This window comes from Mesoplodon mirus, assembly GCF_964341445.2.
Source record: "Mesoplodon mirus genome assembly, chromosome: 1".
In the NCBI taxonomy this organism is placed as follows: Eukaryota; Metazoa; Chordata; class Mammalia; order Artiodactyla; family Ziphiidae; genus Mesoplodon; species Mesoplodon mirus.
The window spans coordinates 76,731,352-76,748,702 of record NC_138976.1 but is presented as its reverse complement, the minus strand read 5'-3'; the positions used below and the strand labels follow the sequence as shown (position 1 = coordinate 76,748,702).

Genomic DNA, 17,351 nt, shown 5'->3' with positions numbered 1-17,351 from the left:
CTGATGACTCAAGATCAGCTTCCCCTCACAGACACAGAAAACAAACTTATGGTTACCAAAGGGGAAGTGGGAGTGGGGGGAGGAGAGGGATAAATTAGGAGTTTGGGATTAACATATTTACACTACCATAAAGTACATAAAATAGATAAAAAACAAGGACCTACTGTATAGCACAGGGAACTATACTCAGTATCTTATAATAACCTATAATGGAAAAGAATCTTTAAAAGTATATATACATACATACATGTATATATAAATAACACAATATTGTAAATCAACTATATCTCGATAAAAAATTTTTTAAAAATTAGCTTCTCTTGGAGAAGAGAACAGGGTAATAAATTGGAAACAGGGGATGGCAATAATGCTGATGACCGGGCATGAAGATCCAGGAGGAAACTGACTAATGTTCCAAAACCAAGCATGCATCTCACCACCCAAGATGGAGAGAAAAATCTATTTACACCAATGTTGCAGAAGAAGAGAACAGAAAAGCAGACTCAACAGGTCATCTTATTGATGTCAGATTGAACAAGCCTCGAGTGAAAGTGCAGCCCCAAAACTTCAGCAGAGAGGAAAGGAGATGATGTGACTCCTTCACAAGAAAGAAATGCAGCCTGTTGGGATATTGCCTGTTGAGGCAGAGCCAGAGGAGGAAAGGTCTGAAGCAAACAACAGGCTGAGCTGTGACGGTGAGGTGCTGGAGACCTTGAAGAAAAGCTGCAGTGACCCCGTGTTCTTCTCAAGCCAAATTCTATTCCTTCAAAAGGAGCTTATGATCATTGGCTGAGTGTGCGAGGCTAGACAAAACCCCCTCCCCTCAAGACAGAAGGGTGCAGACTTGAGACAAAAAAATAACCGTAAGAGCCATGAAACTTGAACCACAGCAATTCAGGGAGAAGCCCATATTATTGACTCCCTCTTACAAAGAGAAAACTAAGGCTTAGAGTTGAGAAACCTGCCCTAGATCACACGGCTCCTATGTGGCAGAGTCGATATTCAAGCCCAGGTCTGACTCTTTCCTACTCTGTTCTAGTGCCTTCTTGAGTGGACCTCCATGCAACTGAGGATTCAGACAGAACATCTGCTTCCTGATCCCTAGCAGAAGTGCTGCTTCCTCTGAGACAGAAGGATATCTCACCCCTACCCTCTAACCCCCTCTTGGCTGCAGCCTTTCCTCTTCCCTCACCTCCCCTTTCCCAAATCTGCTATTTCCAGTGGATCCAAATGTGGAGTTTGTGGCAAGAAGACATCCCCTTCCTTCTCCTTCTCCAGGAAGCTCTGCTTCTCCACAACCATCACCAAGCTGGCTTCCCACCTAGGGGTCACTGTCCTCCTCCTCCTCCTCATGGGCTGGGTTTTCCCCTGCACACCCCCATCCAGACAATAAAAGTGAGTTAGTTACCTCCTGGGTTTACTGAGCTTCCACATATACATGAGCTTCCCTAATGGTCAAGATCCTGAAACACCACAAGGTTTTTAAAGTCATTTTGTTTTAAATTTTCCTGTAAAATATTTCTAAATTATCTATATTTATTTTTAGTTAAACAAACTTTTTCATATAAGTGGTTCTACTTTTTCTCAAATTGTATCTTGATAGTATTATATATTTTAGGATATGTGTTATCATCATTTAATTATTATCAGTACTTTAGAAACTCTAGTAAAAATAGTCAGTTTTAATTTGATGAGTCAGCCCACTATTCCCTAAACAATATATATAATTTTGTGAGCACTTCAGCTACCAGATACATCTGAAATAGCAAAACACTTGCCTCTGCCAATGGTTCTATGTACCACAGTTACAAAAGAAAGGTGAAACAAAGTTCCTTGTTGGCCTCAGTATATTTCAGTTGACTTCAAAAATCACAGCTCTGTCTCTCTCAGCATTCTATGATGGCCTAGAAGGTAGATCTGATGTCGTACTCAACCTTGTATCTGCAGCATCTCTCCTCTCTCAGGAATCAGCGTATGATAGATACCCAATAATATTAGGGTTTACTTCCTAAGAGGCAATAGGGTATAATGGTTAAAACCCTGCTCTCTAGAACCAGACTGCCTGGGTTTGAATCCCAGCTTCACATTTAATGAGCTGTGTGACCCGGTCAAGCCTCTATACCTCTCCAGGGCCTCAGATTCCTCATCTGTATATAGGGGATAAAAATGGCACCTACCTATTAAAGTTGTGTGAAAGTTAAATTGAATAAGTATATGCAATATACTTGGGGCCTTAACCATCTGAGGTGCTATCTAAGTGCTAGCCATGATTATTATTTACTCAGCAAATATTTATTGGTCCAGGTTATGATGGACTAAATGTTTCTGTCCTCCCAAAATGCATCAGTCGAAGCCCTAATCCCTAGCATGATGGTAATCGGAGGTGGGGTGTTGGGAGGTAAATTAGGCTTAGGTTACGTCATGAAGGTAGGATCCTCATGATGGGATAAGCGCCCTCATAAGCAGATGGAAAGAGATGGCTCTCTCTCCACACACATGCACTTAAGAAAGGCCATGTGAGCACACAGTGAGAAGGTTGCCTTTTTCAAGCTAGGAAGACAACCCTCACCCAGAACCGGACCATGCTGGCACCCCGATCTCAGACTTCCAGCTGCCAGAAATGTGAGAAATAAATGTCTATTGTTTAAGCCCCCCAGGCTGCAGTAATTTGTTATGGAAGCCTGAGCAGAATAAGGTTGGAAATCCAGCCCACAGGTTGTTCAGCTCACCGGGTGCCACTTTCTCAATCAACCCTGCGTTCCTCAACCCCAGTTTTCCATGCTCCCAAGTGGACTACTTCAACCTTCCAACTGTCCACTTAGATCTCCTGCCCTTTGGCAGCTGAGGTGCTGGTATCCTAGATCCTCCTCTCCATCCCCATCGGGAGGACTCTCCTGGGGTGGCTCCCTGCTGGCCAGTCCTTCCGGCCTCCAACGCCACCCATGCTCCAGAAGATATCCAGAAGATAACCTCACACTGCCCATGGCATCAACGTTTGGACCGCCCCTTTCTCTCTGTTCCCGCTCCCCTTGCACCTGCTGCTGGGCCAGACTCTTTCCCTTGTGTCGCTTCTCTAATTATACCTGTGTACTATCTCCCCCACTAGACTGTAAGCTCTGCTGTGAAGGCAGATACCTATTTGGCTGACATTGTATCCATTTCCTGTTGGGTTTCCTAAGTCCAACCCGATACTCCATTCATTCATTCACTCCTGGGACAACCACTGAGCTGCTCCCTATCCAACACTCTGATGGATGTACATACAAGTAATACGAAACTGTCCTCGCCCTGCAGAGCCATGCAGTCGAATGGAGCAACAAGTAACTGCAACCCAGCACGCTGCAGTAGGGAGGCAAGTGACCATGGAACAGGGATGGGACAAAGGAGAGAGGGGACAACCCTGTCCAAGGGGCTTGGCTTGGGAAAGTCTTCACAGAAAATGTACTTGAGTTAGGTCTTAATAATATGAGTAGGCATTCCTGAGGCGGACAAAAGGAGCTGAGGCATCCCAGGCAGAGGGAAAAATATCCCCAAGAGCCAGAAAAGCAAAACAGCGAAGAATGTTCTCAGATCGGTTAGTAGGATGAGCTGGCAGGAAGGAAGCCTGTGGTGTACCTGTGAGCTCAGGGTTAGGGATGCCTTCTGACCTTAGGCTCTGCACACAGCAGGTAGGGCAGATGCCACCCCCTCCTGCTAACACACCCTTCCCCTTGCCTAGATGTGGCTGAACCATTACATGGTGAACATGTCCTCTGTGCCAGCCACCGAGATAAGCCTCCCCACAGGCATTACCTTGTTTAATTCTCACAAGGACCTTAAGAGGTGGATGGAAATTCTCCCTGTTTTCAGATGAAGAAACTCAGGCACCAAATGCGTAGGTTAACTTTCCCGGGGCCACACTGGTAAGAAGTAGTGGAGGTGGGATTCCTACCCAGGTTGGTCTGATTACAAAATTCATACTTTCTGACACCCACTAAGCCTGGGTAGGTGCCCTGGGGCCCTTGGTATGTCCCCATCATAATGAAATGGAATTGCCCCTTTACTGATTGGTCTCCCTCTAGGATCCCATGACAGCAGAGACTTTGTACCCCTAGCAGCTGCCACAGGGCCTGGCAGAGTATGGCATCAATGGGGCATGCTGAGAATGAATGAACACATGAATGAACAGGGCTTTGAACTCTTTGCCAATGTGCCCTCTCACCCTTCTCTGTCCCTGAAGTGAAGGAGTCCCCATTATCATCCTAAAGCCAAGATCTGAGTGCAAAACCCAAGTTCACTTCCACCCTCTGCCGCTTTGGTCAAAGGGAGAAAAACTCCTACAGAACCAGCCTCTGAAGCTGCATGGACGGACCCCTCCGCCAAGTGCAAGAGCTTCTGCCACCGTCCTTGCTTTCCATCCTCATCCCCATCTGTGCACAAAAGCGTTAACATCCTTTGAGAGGCCTGCTTACAAGACTGGCCCTTGAATGGGGGGCTAGAAAATATTGACCAGAGAGTCAAATTCAGCCTGATTTAGCTATCATTATTAGTGTCTTATAACTTCACTTTACTCATCGGCAAAATGGGGATAAAATACTGTCTAAAGTAATTATACAAGAAATCATATACATATATATGAATTACATAACACACACACACACACACACACACATATGCATAAGATAAAATTTTTAAATTTGCCAGTATAGTGCCAGACCTGACACAGGCATGTCAGGGAGCTTGGATTTGAGGAATCTTCCACCATTCTCAGGACTGATTAGAGTTGTTCACTGTCCCTCAACTATTCACACAAATAATGCGGTTTAGGCTAAACATCTACTTTCCTTCTGGGAGTCTGAACTTTTGGTACATGCTTTGCAGAGGATGCCAACATAATAAGTCCCCAGAAAAAATACCCTGGGTACTGAGTCTTTAATGAACTTCCCTGGCTGGCAACATTTCACACACGTGGTCTATTGGAATTAAGCCTGTCCTGCGTAACTCTACTGGGAGAAGATACTTGGAAGCTTGCACCTGGTTTTCTCAGATTTTGATCGTGTACGTTTGCCATTTGCTGGCTTTGCTTTGTGCTCTTTCACTGCAATCATAGAGGTGGCTATGACTGTATGCTAAGCCTGTGAGTCTTCCTAGTGAATCATTGAAACTGGAGGTGACCTTAAGTGTTCCTAGTGAATCACTGAAACTGGAGATGACCTTAAGTGTCCTGAGACACAATCTCTCCCAGAAGCAGGACTGAGAAATACTTCCTGTCCAGTTCTGACCATTACCAGAGGAATTGCACACCCTGGGCCCACAGGCATGTAGAATTGTGCAACTGGCTGAGTGGGATGGAGGACACAAAGGTGAGTCTAAAGTAGGCGGTGGCTACTCAGCTCCTGAGCTCAGCAGCAAGTCACAGGCAGAGCCCGGCACGGATAACACCCACTGATACTAAACCCTCTCCCTCTGCTGACGGCAGGTGCCCCCAGATGGTAACACAGAACACTGCAGGGCAGGTTTGGGCCTTGTTCCAAAGCCCAAGAGAAGTGCTTTCTATCCTCAGGTACGATGAGGATTCCTTTCAGAAAAATGTGAAATAAAATTAGGAGATGTTTGTCTCACGTCTGTGAAACTGCAGGGAGGGTGGGACACAGCTCAACTTCACAGGACCCAATAGCAGTGGGCCACTGCCCTTCCTGGATTTCCTTTCTGTAGCAAACCTTCTGACCTTCACAGCATGGACGGTCAGCACCCACCCTCAGAATAGGCTTATGCCAAGTTATGCTAAGGAGACTAGACACCTGGTAGCACAGATTTTTTTAAGCCATTAAGCTGAGCAGGCAAAGGTGTGAAAGGAAGAAAACTAAAACTCGATGGCCACTACTTGCACAAAGGACTCCTGCTCTGGCTTACAAAGCTCCTCGGGTTCTAGGTTGACTATGATTCACGGTAAACAGGCAAGACGGAGAGGGCCAGTCACGACTCCAGGACCGTGGCCTGAAGGACTAAAGGGACCCCTTATCTTATGAAGGCAAGTCCACACTTGGCCCTGTGCCCAAGCAGCCCATCCCACTACCTGGTAACGCTGGCCTTCCTAGAAGTGGTGAAAAGGCGTGTCCTCAGTCCCCTGTTTACATGGAGCTGGGGGGCCTCACTGGCCTTTGTCTCCTCGGAACTCTCTCCCCATCTCTCCCCCATCTCAGAGGCTTCTCTTCCAGCCACCCCTCCCCACAGAATCCCTGTGTCCCAGTTCCCAGCCCAGCCTGGGTCATATCTACTTCCTCAGCTCTACTAAGCTCCTGTATACACAGGACACGTGAGCTCACCTCTAGCCTCGTCCCCTCCCTCACTCTTGCTCCCCGGTCCTACACTTCCAAATGCCTCCAATCCACTGGTTCTCTAAGTGAGGCCCCCAGACCAGCAGCATCAGCATCACCTGGGTACTTGCTAGAGATGCAGTTTCTCGGGCCCCCACCCCAGACTGACTGACTCAGAAACCAAACTCAGGGGGTCAGTAATGTGTGTCTTAACAAGCTTCTAGGTGATTCAGACACAGCCCAATGTGTTAGGACCACTGAACCACACACTTCCATTTGCTTATTCTAAGGCTGTCTTAATTTTCAAATGGAAGTAATTTTCGTTTTCTAAATCCAGATGATTTCTCTGTTTCTCTTACTGCTCCCTACATTTGCCAGTAATACAAGATCCAAACAGCACAACCCAAGTTCAATAGAGTGGGCCTCTAAGATGCCAACAGGTATTTTTAAAATTCAGGATGGATTTGTAACTGTAGGACATGAAGATGATTCTCCATACGGCTATAGAGAAAAAACACTGCCATGCAGCTTGGGAAAGAACAAAAATGTACAAACTCACACCAAAATGTCCATCAGCCTACCCTCCTGTTGGGAGTACTTGAAAATAAAATCAAGAGTACCCTAATAAAAAATATCAACAATTTATTAATATGATTTGTAAAGTATATTCTTACATATTTTAATAAGTAGAATGGACAGATGTTAACCAACAAAATATCAAACAATATTTTCGTTCAAGTGTTTAAACTATCCACCATCAGGACTTCCCTCGTGGTCAGGTGGCTAAGACTCTGCACTCCCAATGCAGGGGACCCGGGTTCGATCCCTGGTCAGGGAACTAGGTCCCACATGCCGCAACTAAGTGTTCACATGCCACAACTAAAAGATCCCGCACGGAGCAATGAAGATCCCGTGTGCCACAACTAAGACCCTGTGCAGTCAAACAAACAAATAATAAAATGTCCACCATCAGCATAAGCATATTTTTTGGTGTATTAACATTTGAGAGGTGCATGATTTTTTAGTGGGCATTAAATCAGCGTATAGAATAGTAAGTCCCTGCCTACTTACTCCCCATCACCTCCAAGAATCTACATATTAATTCTTCACTCAAATCCTTTGGAACATCAGGTACTACATGTACTAGGCCTCAAGGCAAATAAAAAGATGAGCCAAAACCAAAATAAATTTTAAAAGAGCAAAGGGCTCCGTTTACATTTTTAGTATTTTTCTAAACCATTGAAACTAGGGAATTTATTCAAAATTGATTTTCCTCTTCCTCTATCTAGTGTTCCCCTAGAAGGGGATTTAAAAAAAGGTCAGGAAAGAATGGCTTAATAAATAAGCTCATGAAAAAATGTTTAACATCGTAAGGCATCAGAGGAGTGTGAATTTAAACTACTTCACACCAAAACAAAACAAAAAACAAAAACCAAAAAACTACTTCACACTAACTAGGATGGCTAAAATAAAAAGACTGATGAGGATGTGGAGAAATTGAAACTCTCACACATGGCTGCTGAGACAGTAAACTGGTGCACCTACTCTGGAAAAGTCTGGTAGTTCCTGAAAATGTTAAATATAGTTAGATATGTTTTTCACTTGTAGGTATGTACCCCAAAGAAATGAAAACATATGTCCACATAAAAACATGAATGTTCACAGCAGTATTATTCATAACAGGCAAAAAGTAGAAACAACCCAAATGTCCCTCAACAGATGAACGGATAAACAAAATGTGATAAACACAATGGAACACTGTTTGGCAATAAAAAGAAAGCTCTGAAACATGCTGCAATGTAGATAAACCTTGAAAACATTATGCTAAATGAAAGAAGCCAGAAATACAGGACCACATATTGTATAATTCCATTTATATCAAATATCCAGAATAGGCAAATCTATAGACAGAAAGTAGATTAGTGGTTGCTTAAGGTGGGGGAAGTAGGGGATTAGACGGTGCCAGCTAAGGGGCATAAGGGCTTCATGAAGGGGTGGTGTTCTTTTTAGGGCAACAAAAAGGTCCTGAAATTTATTCTGGTGATGGTTGCACAACTCTGTGAATATACTCAAAATCAATGAATTGCACACTTTATAGGTGAATCGTATGGCACGTGAATTACATCTCAATAAAACTGTTTTTTAAAGAACGGCCTAGAAGCTAGAAGAGAATTACAAACAAACTCAGTTAAGTAAAATGTGTGAGGTACCTCAGATGTGTGGCTTCTTCTGTCTCCTTTGCATTGTAAATTTCTCCCAAATGAAGGTAAGACATTTTTATTATTTTACAGTTTACAGAAGCATTTTTATAAAAAAGGTCTTTTTGAGTCCTTACTATAATCTTAGAGGGAGATAATTATTTCCCTAATTTTACATTTAGGGACACGGTGGCTCCGAGTTTATGAGGTTTATCCCCGCTCAGTCAGCTGGTCAGGGTAAATATCAGTTCTTTTACACCTGAATTCTGTGCCCTTTCTTCCACACTGTGTAGCATGTTGGGGTGCCTCGTAAATACCATCAGGTTGATATGCAGAGATGGTACTGCTGACCGGTGTCAGTAAGGAGAATGCCCAAGACTTGCTTTTCCTGGGAGCTGGACTAGCTATGCTAATGCTACGTTCAAGACACGTACAGTCTAACTGATCACTCATCAGAGGTCTTGTGGTACCATGGAAAGAACACTTTGCTGTTGACTCCTTTGCTCTTTTGGAATTTATTTCAGTTTGGGCTCATTTTTTATTTGCTTCAAAGCCTAGAGCAGCTAGTACCTGATGTTCCAAAAGATTTGAATGAAAAATTAATGAGGGCTTCCCTGGTGGCGCAGTGGTTAAGAATCCGCATTGCCAATGCAGGTGACACGGGTTCAATCCCTGGTCTGGGAAGATTCCCACATGCCGCGGAGCAATTAAGCCCATGTACCACAACTACTGAGCCTGCGCGCCTAGAGCCCGGGGCTCCGCAACAAGAGAAGCCACAATGAGAAGCCCGCGCACAACACTGAGGACCCAACACAGCCATAAATAAATAAATAAATTTATTTTTTTAAAAAAAGAATTAATGAATACATAGTTTCTTGGAGGTGAAAGGGAGTTAGTAGGCAGGGATTTATAATTCTACATGGAAGGACCATGAAAAGGACCATATTCTAGAGTAGGAAGACCCAGGTTGGCTTCAGTCTTCTCATCTGTAATATTATAAAAAAAAGAAACACCTCTCTCAAAGTCATTGTAAAGATTTATTGAGAATATATATGAAAATGCCCAATTCAAAATGGGCACTCGACAAAAGTTCATTGATGCTGGATCAAATAATCTAATACCTTGATACCTTAGGGAGACCAGTGGGTTTTTCTGGACATTCAGGATTCTGAACCTCAGATCTCAAGAATGAAGACCAACATCAAAAAGTGTTTATTCAAGTTGCCAAACTGAAACAATGACTACCTAATTTTAAGGAAGAATTCATCATTAATTTTATTTCATGTTTAATATAAAATTGTGTTCTCTTGTACTTTCAGATTAATTTCTCAATCTTAGTTTGCATGTGTGTGTGACTCCCAAACCTAATTATATATTGGAATCACCCAAGGTGTTATTAAACCTACAGATTCCAATGCAGGGAGTCTCAGAGGTCTGGAGTAGTTGGAGAGGTTCCATTTTTACTAAACTCCCCAAGTGATTCTCCAGGCATCACTGAATTACTGATAAATCCATTCACCGAACACTTTCTAGGAATTTTTTCTCCTGTGTGGACTACAAAATAGCATTTGTTCACCAAATAAACCATTGAACTATATTGCTATTTCCAAGAGAACATAGTGGAGGAGGGGAAACATTTTCTCTTTGCCTTACCATAATTAAAAAATAATAACATTCTGAAATTCTGTGACTGCAAGAATCTCCTGAAAAAGGAGAATTTTCTGCCAAATCTTGCCTATCTGAATTATCTTCATTCATCATTTCAAAGGGACTTTTTAATCAAAGGGAGCTCTAAGTTCCTTGCTACAAGGTGATAGCCTCATTCTAATGAAAGTCTTAAGACAAGAAAAGTCAAGGGTCTTAGAGAAAAAAGAATTTGGGAAGAATTTTAAGGATCTGCCACTATTCAGCTACTTATTAAATCTTCCCAATATCTCTGATCATTTACGTATTCTGAACCACATTCTTGATCTATAACAATGCCTTTGTTAGATCATGAATGAAACCATTTTTATTAGCTTGCCAATTCACATTTCTGTTCTCACTGAAAAGCATGTCCTCAAACCACAACCTGGATAATTTTGAGCAGATGCAAGCAGATTACTTTCAGTATTACAAAGCTTTCTATAAATTAGGAGTTTGGGATTAACAGATACACACTACTATCTACAAAATAAATAAACAACAAAGACCTACTGTATGGCACAGTGAACTGTATTCAATGTCTTGTAATAACCTATAATGGGAAAGAATCTTAAGAATATACATATGTGTGTAAGTGAATCACTTTGCTGTACACATGAAATTAATCAACTATAAATCAACTATATTTCAATTGAAACAACAACAACAAAGCTTTTCTAAATTATACAAACATTTTTACAACCAGAAATAATGTTCTTGGACCATTAGACTCACTTAACATTAAAGCAGTAACACAATAGTTTGGGGTCTTTTAGAAAATTATTTCAAATCTTTCTGACTTCCTCCTATATATACGCAAGCAACAACACTTTTTCTTAAGCTTCTTTCAACTACTTTCAACAATGAGTTTGGATCAGCACTAAAAAACAAAAACAAAATGCTAAACTCAATGTAAACACGACCCCTAAAATAAAGCCAGTTAAAAGAAGCACAGAGATTTTATCAGTCATCTGCACCTAGTCAATTAGTGCAGTTTGAGCCCTGGGTAGTTCCATTCCTTTCCAACCAAACCAAAGAGGAAGCCCTCATAGTTTCAGGTTGTCTCCATTAAAAGAAAGCACATGCACTTTAAGAATCTGGAATTAAAATGCCAAGTCCACCAGGCCAGTGACCCAGGAATTTCCAAACGTTTATTCATATTCTGAGAAGATGATTTTACTTTTACTTTACATTCCTGTTCAACCTTTTCTGTACCCTACAGAAAATGTCATTAACAGTATCCGGAAGCTCAGGAGCTGGGAATAGGGTATTCTTTTAATGGGTACAGAGTTTCTGTTTGGGACGATGAAAAAGTTCTGGAAAAGGATAGTGGTGATGGTTGCACAACACTGTGACCGTACTTAACGCCACTGAATTGTACTCTTAAAAATGGTGGTTAGGGCTTCCCTGGTGGTGCAGTGGTTGAGAGTCCGCCTGCCGATGCAGGGGACACGGGTTCGTGCCCCGGTCCAGGAGGATCCCACATGCCGCGGAGCGGCTGGGCCCATGACCCATGGATGCTGAGCCTGCGTGTCCGGAGCCTGTGCTCCGCAACGGGAGAGGCCACAACAGTGAGAGGCCCGCGTACCGCAAAAAAAAAAAAAAAAAAAAGTGGTTAGGACTCTGCGCTTTTATTACTGAGGGCCTGGGTTCAATCCCTGGTGGGGGAAATAAGATCCCACAAGACGCCTAGAGGGGCAGGAAAAAAAGAAAAAAATGGTTAAAATGACAAATTTTATGTTGTGTGTATTTTATCCCAATAATAACGATGAAAGAATAAAAGTACCTAGAAACAAAAAACCCACAGGCTTAAGGAGGCTGCCACCTGCGGTGGAGGTGCTGTGACCCATAAAGCTGTAGTGTGTTTGTCCTGGTCTGGCAAAACGAAGGTTCAAATGTAGGACTGGATGGACATGTAGGGAAATGTAAATCACTTCTTTAAACTGGACAAAAAACTTCACCCCAACATAACCCTCTGCCAGTGCTTCTCAAGCCATAATATGCAAAGAGTCCCCTGGGGACCTTGATTGAGCAGTTCTGGGTAGGTCTGAACTCCTGTGTTTTTAACAGGCCCCCAGGTGATACCGCTGTTGCTGGACCGTGAATCTCACTCAAAGCCGCAAGGCCCCAGCGCGCTTGATGTAAAGACAGTCCCCTATCAATTTAACCCTTTAAAACCAAGGTCCCCTCACCGGGAAACGCGGAGGGTTGATCATGTGTTTCAGAAGAATTGGCTAAGGACTTAACAACCACAGTTTGTAACAGTGCGTTGAGAAACTTGGATAGAAGGCCTGACTGAATGGAGGCCTTCTAAGACAACCCACTCACCTCCGGGACTAGCAAGCAGCCGCAGCTGATAACGATAATTGACAGCGGCAGTTTCGCAGAAAGCCCTCAAGCCGACTTCAAAACAGTCTTGAAAACACCCTTCTCAAGCTCGAAGAATGCCTGGAATTCAGTGGCCTTTATCCAACATAAAGATGTCCAACTCAGTTTTGACTGAGTTCCCTATAGAAGAACCTCACAATGTAGCCCTTGAAGACTGACAACACCCAGGATGTTAACAAACTCGGCCCCTTCCTTACAAATGGGTCAGAAAGTGAAAAAAAACAAAAACACAAAAACCCCCAAAACTTCCCCCAAACTCCGCCGAGCTGGGAGCACAGATTTCGGCTCCCGGGCTGCGTGGGCTGACAAGCATCTCCAGGGCTCTCAGGTGTGCGCACTTTCCAGGCTCCGCGGCTGAGACGCCGCCGGCAGCCCAGGCAGCGCCCACCTGCTCTCAACTAGCCAGCGCCTCCCTCGGCCCACATAAATCCGAGGCACCAGATCCTGCCCCCTCCAGATACCGCAAACGCTGACTACGCCAACAGAAACTCAGAGGCCCTTTGAATCTGGTTCAAGAGAAGGTCAACAGAAAGTGAAACAGCTCCCATCCCTTGGGGAAGGCTCCAGGCCAGGTAGGAAAAAGAAGGTGGCTCCCAGTCACCTGTAGCTGCCCCAACTGCGCGCCCAAACCCACTTCCAGATGAGTCCCCAAGAGAAACCCCGTGACTGTCATCCCGGAGGGGGGTATGGGGAGGCAAAAGTCAGTTAAGCATCCCCAGAAAGGGGAAATAATCAATGCCCAATAAAGTCCAGCCCGAATCCACAGGGGCATGGGGTGACAGAGCATTTACTCACGCTGCCCCCCACCTCCGCTCCCATGAAGGACGAGGGCGCAAGCGCCCCGCCGCAGCCCCCAAAGCCCTCCCCCGCCAGAGTCGGGACCGGAGGGAGATATCCCGGGCGCTGCCGGAGCGCGGAGGCTGCGCCTGGGGCGGCTCTTCTCCGGCCTCGCGGAGGGCAGCGCCGGGACGCCCGCGGGCGCTCAGTGGCCAGCGAGGGACCGGGAGGGGGGTACTCGCCTGGAGGCGGGTGGCGGCCGCAGTTGGCGGAGTCGGGGGCAAGGCGAAGGCGGCTCTGACCGGCGCCTGGGAGCCTCCGAGGCGGCGCCGGCTGCTGGGCCGGTGTTCACTGCGCTCCCCGCGCGCGTCGCCGGCGGCGCCTCGCCGGCGGCGCCTCGCGGAGCCGGAGTGCTGGAGGCGGCCCAGCGAATGGGCGGGCGCGAGTGGCCTCGGCCGCTGCTCCTGTGTATTATTGTGACTCAAGCTATTTCCTGTTTGGAGGTTTGGGAGAAAGAAAGAAAAAAAATCTAAGGTGGGGGCAGGGGGATCGGGGCGGCGGTGAGCCGGAGAGCGGCGGCCTGGAGGGGACGAGGGTGGGGAGAGGCTGTCACCTGGTTCCTTCGAGCCCCCGAGGGTGATTAGCGCGCGAGCCGGGGGAGAAATGTAGTTTATTGCAGCGCTACTTTGGGGTACTGGGAAGGACGGAGGGTGGCTCATGCACGCCACCCAGCGTTGGGGTAGGGGCTGCGGCCGCAGGGACCGCTTGGCCACTTCAGCCCGCGCGCCCACTCCCCTGCCTCTTTCCTTCTCGGAAAAACTGCCGCTGAGCTTTCTTTCCCCCGAAGGGCGAGCGGAATTCGCTGTGCTGCCTTCTTTCTTCGTGACCTGGTCGGCTTTTCGATCCCTTCCAGGGGTGTGAGCAAGGAAGGGGTGAGCGTCGCTCCCCTTTCAAAAACTATGGGAGGATCGTTGTGGACCATTGTGGGTGTTTGATTGGTGGTATGGGGTGGGGTGGGGTGGGGGTGGGATGGGAAGGCAGGTTAATTATTTTGGTGGAAAGTTAACTTATATGATCAGCTTCCGTTCCCCTCCTCCACCAGCCTCACCCTTAGCCGGATCACAGGGTCTGAGGCCCCAATCCGGAAATACCGGTTCCTCCCGCTGGGACAATAGGTGAGGGCGGTAGTGTTAACCCGAGAGCTGGCTTAGTCACCACGGGAGTCTCTGCTCCGCTGGGAGGGCCGAATCCCCCTAGTGCCCCAGCGTGCAACTGGCAAGCAGGTGCCGCTTCCATTCAGTCTTGTTAAAAATCCTGGGGAGGTTATGGGGACTTATTGTTTAATGGGTGCAGAGTTTCCACTTGGGATGATGAAAAAGTTGTAGAGATAGATGGTGGTATTAGTTGCACAACTATGTGAATGTACTTAATGCTCCTGAATTGTGTGCTTAAAAATGCTTTGAATGGTCAATTTTATGTTGTGTATTTTACTACCAAAAAAAAAATCCTGGGAAGATCATACCCTCATTCATTCAAGACAGCTTTGCTTATGATTGCCAGGCCCCCCTTCCCTCTTCCCTTACACAAACGTTTGCCAGATGTAATGGAATAAGTAAAACTAAAGTTCATTTAGTTTAGACTTTGGGGGGGGTACATATCAACAAGTTATTCCAAGAAGTAAGTAGATTGAGCCTAGAGGACAGTACAGTTTTTAAAAAGATGAACAGTAGTTTGTCAGAAACATGGTGCTGGCAAGATGAATAAAGGTGTAAATAGTGTCTTACTGTTTATCTAAGAAAGCAGGAGCACATACATACATTTGCTTATGTATTTTTTTAAAAGGAAAGATAAATTACTAAATAAAATGGTTACTTATTTGGGAGAGATGGAACAAGATGGAAGGTACAAGGATAGAGGCTAGACTTCTCTGACTATATCTTATTTTGTAGATTTGACTTTGGAATGATGTAAATTTTACATAATTATGAAAAATTAAATCAGAAATTTAAAAAACAAAATGCAACTAATGAATGTAGGTATCAAGTTGGTGGCTTAACCACGTAAAGGGAAGTTATGTGAGGTGACTTTAAACCACAATTATTTGACTCTACAGCCCTTAGGAATATACCCTAAGGATGAAGAGAATGTTAAAAAACAAAACAGAAACTGCTTTTCAGTAATCACAATGTTATTAGTAATTTATGTTAGTGTTCTTAAGAATCAACGTTTTTCAGAATAAAAGATAAATACAAAATCAAGTTAAGCAATATTAAATTTGAATTGGAATTATCATTTAGAACTCATGATATACTTTACTTAAAAAATGTTTTTCCAAGGTCTTTTACTCAAAATGTCCACCAAACAGTGACCAACCTAGTAGGAATAAGCACTCTTAGATCCCAGATTGTAGTCTCTAAATAGCATTTTTCCCTAAAAGGAACTAGACCTACTTGGAGAAGTGATTTATTTTAGGTTAAAAGTGAGAAGTACCCAAAATAAGACTGGAGCATCTTGTCAATTCAGAAATCAAGGAAGCTATCACAAACTAATAGGTTCACATGAAATGGAAGCGGAAGCCAACCTGTAGAAGCACCCACTGGCTAAAGTGGGATAAATTTGAGCATCAGTAAGGAAAATAACTGCAATGAATTGAGACATATCAAATATGTATATCTCCATGATTCACAAGGATACTTAAAAATGGGGTAAAAAGGGCTTCCCTGGTGGCGCAGTGGTTGAGAGTCCGCCTGCTGATGCAGGGGACACGGGTTCGTGCCCCAGTCCGGGAAGATCCCACATGCCGCGGAGCGGCTGGGCCCGTGAGCCATGGCCGCTGAGCCTGTGCGTCCGGAGCCTGTGCTCCGCAACGGGAGAGGCCACAGCAGTAGGAGGCCCGCGTACCAGACAAAAAAAAAAAAAAAAAAGGGGTAAAAAAACCTGATTGGTTACCTTTGCAGAAGCAGTAGAACTAATTCATTATTTTGAAAGCTGGTAAATTGCAAGAGAGAATTACACATTTTACCTGCCTCTTCTGGGCTGTATCTAACACTTCATATGTACCACTTCAGATCTTCTTTGCCTCACCTGTCTCTTATTGCAGCCACTGCTGCAGCAGTAAGTTCTACGTGGGCTCTTTCCACCTTCATACAGGAACAACCCAAATAACCTCATCTCCTACCTTCCACCCCAGCACTTCCCTGTTAATGCCAGTGTGGGGATCCATAGAAACTATCTAGGTGCCTATGCATACACCACCCTGAAGGGTGGGTGAGTTAATGTTTCGTGGTCTAACCTAAGACCAGTGGGGGATAGAAGCTGATAAATAAATATTCCTTCCTTTTCTCTCAGGACGAACTGTCCTGAAACTCAGTCTGTATGACTTCTCAGAAATCAAGTCACAAAGAATCAACCAATCAGGTGCTTGAAGCTGCAGCCTACCGGGCTTGAATTGGCTCTCTCGGCTTCCCCCACCCCTCACTTCTTTCCCTAGGACCATGCTTCCAATAAAGCCCATGTCTCAAGAACTCTGCTTCCTGGGAAACCCAAGCTAAGACCTGTACAAACTGTATCTCGGGGTAACTAAATAGTTGATGAGGAAATTATTCTAGCAAATAAATAAGAATATCAGTATTTTCCAAAACCCTATAAAATAATGGGTCAAGGCAATGGTTATCAATGGCCACTAATCTCATAGAAAAGATCACTAGACATTATGTGCAATATGATAGAAATACGCAACACTGCCAATGACACATTCTTGCCGAAAAAGAGCAAACCTGAATCTGATCGAGCTTCTAGATCCAACTACCAGTTTAGAGGAACTATTGGAATAGAGGAATGTGTTAACGTTACTAGGGTCCATGATCAACAAAATCCAGAATGTGAGAAACTCAAAAAGACAAATGACCCAGTTTCCTCAAAAAGTACCAAGGCATTAAAAATGATGGGGGAGGGCTTCCCTGGTGGCGCAGTGGTTGAGAATCTGCCTGCTAATGCAGGGGACATGGGT

General features: G+C 44.7%; 1 protein-coding gene and 1 long non-coding RNA gene across 4 annotated transcripts in view; one reads left to right on the top strand and one right to left on the bottom strand.

The window, feature by feature from the left end:
- Positions 1-13,797, bottom strand: part of TJP2 (tight junction protein 2) — a 134,453-nt gene extending 120,656 nt beyond the window's left edge. The window contains exon 1 of one of the 3 annotated variants that reach the window (XM_082612602.1): positions 13,585-13,797. The gene's annotated coding sequence lies outside the window, so the exon portion shown is untranslated. The remainder of the gene's footprint in view (positions 1-13,584) is intronic. The other 2 variants (XM_082612601.1, XM_082612606.1) reach the window with 2 other exon arrangements.
- Positions 12,692-17,351, top strand: part of LOC309799498 — a 110,077-nt gene continuing 105,417 nt past the window's right edge. Inside the window, exon 1 of the long non-coding RNA XR_014293291.1 lies at positions 12,692-13,137. This is a non-coding gene — a long non-coding RNA (uncharacterized lncRNA). The remainder of the gene's footprint in view (positions 13,138-17,351) is intronic.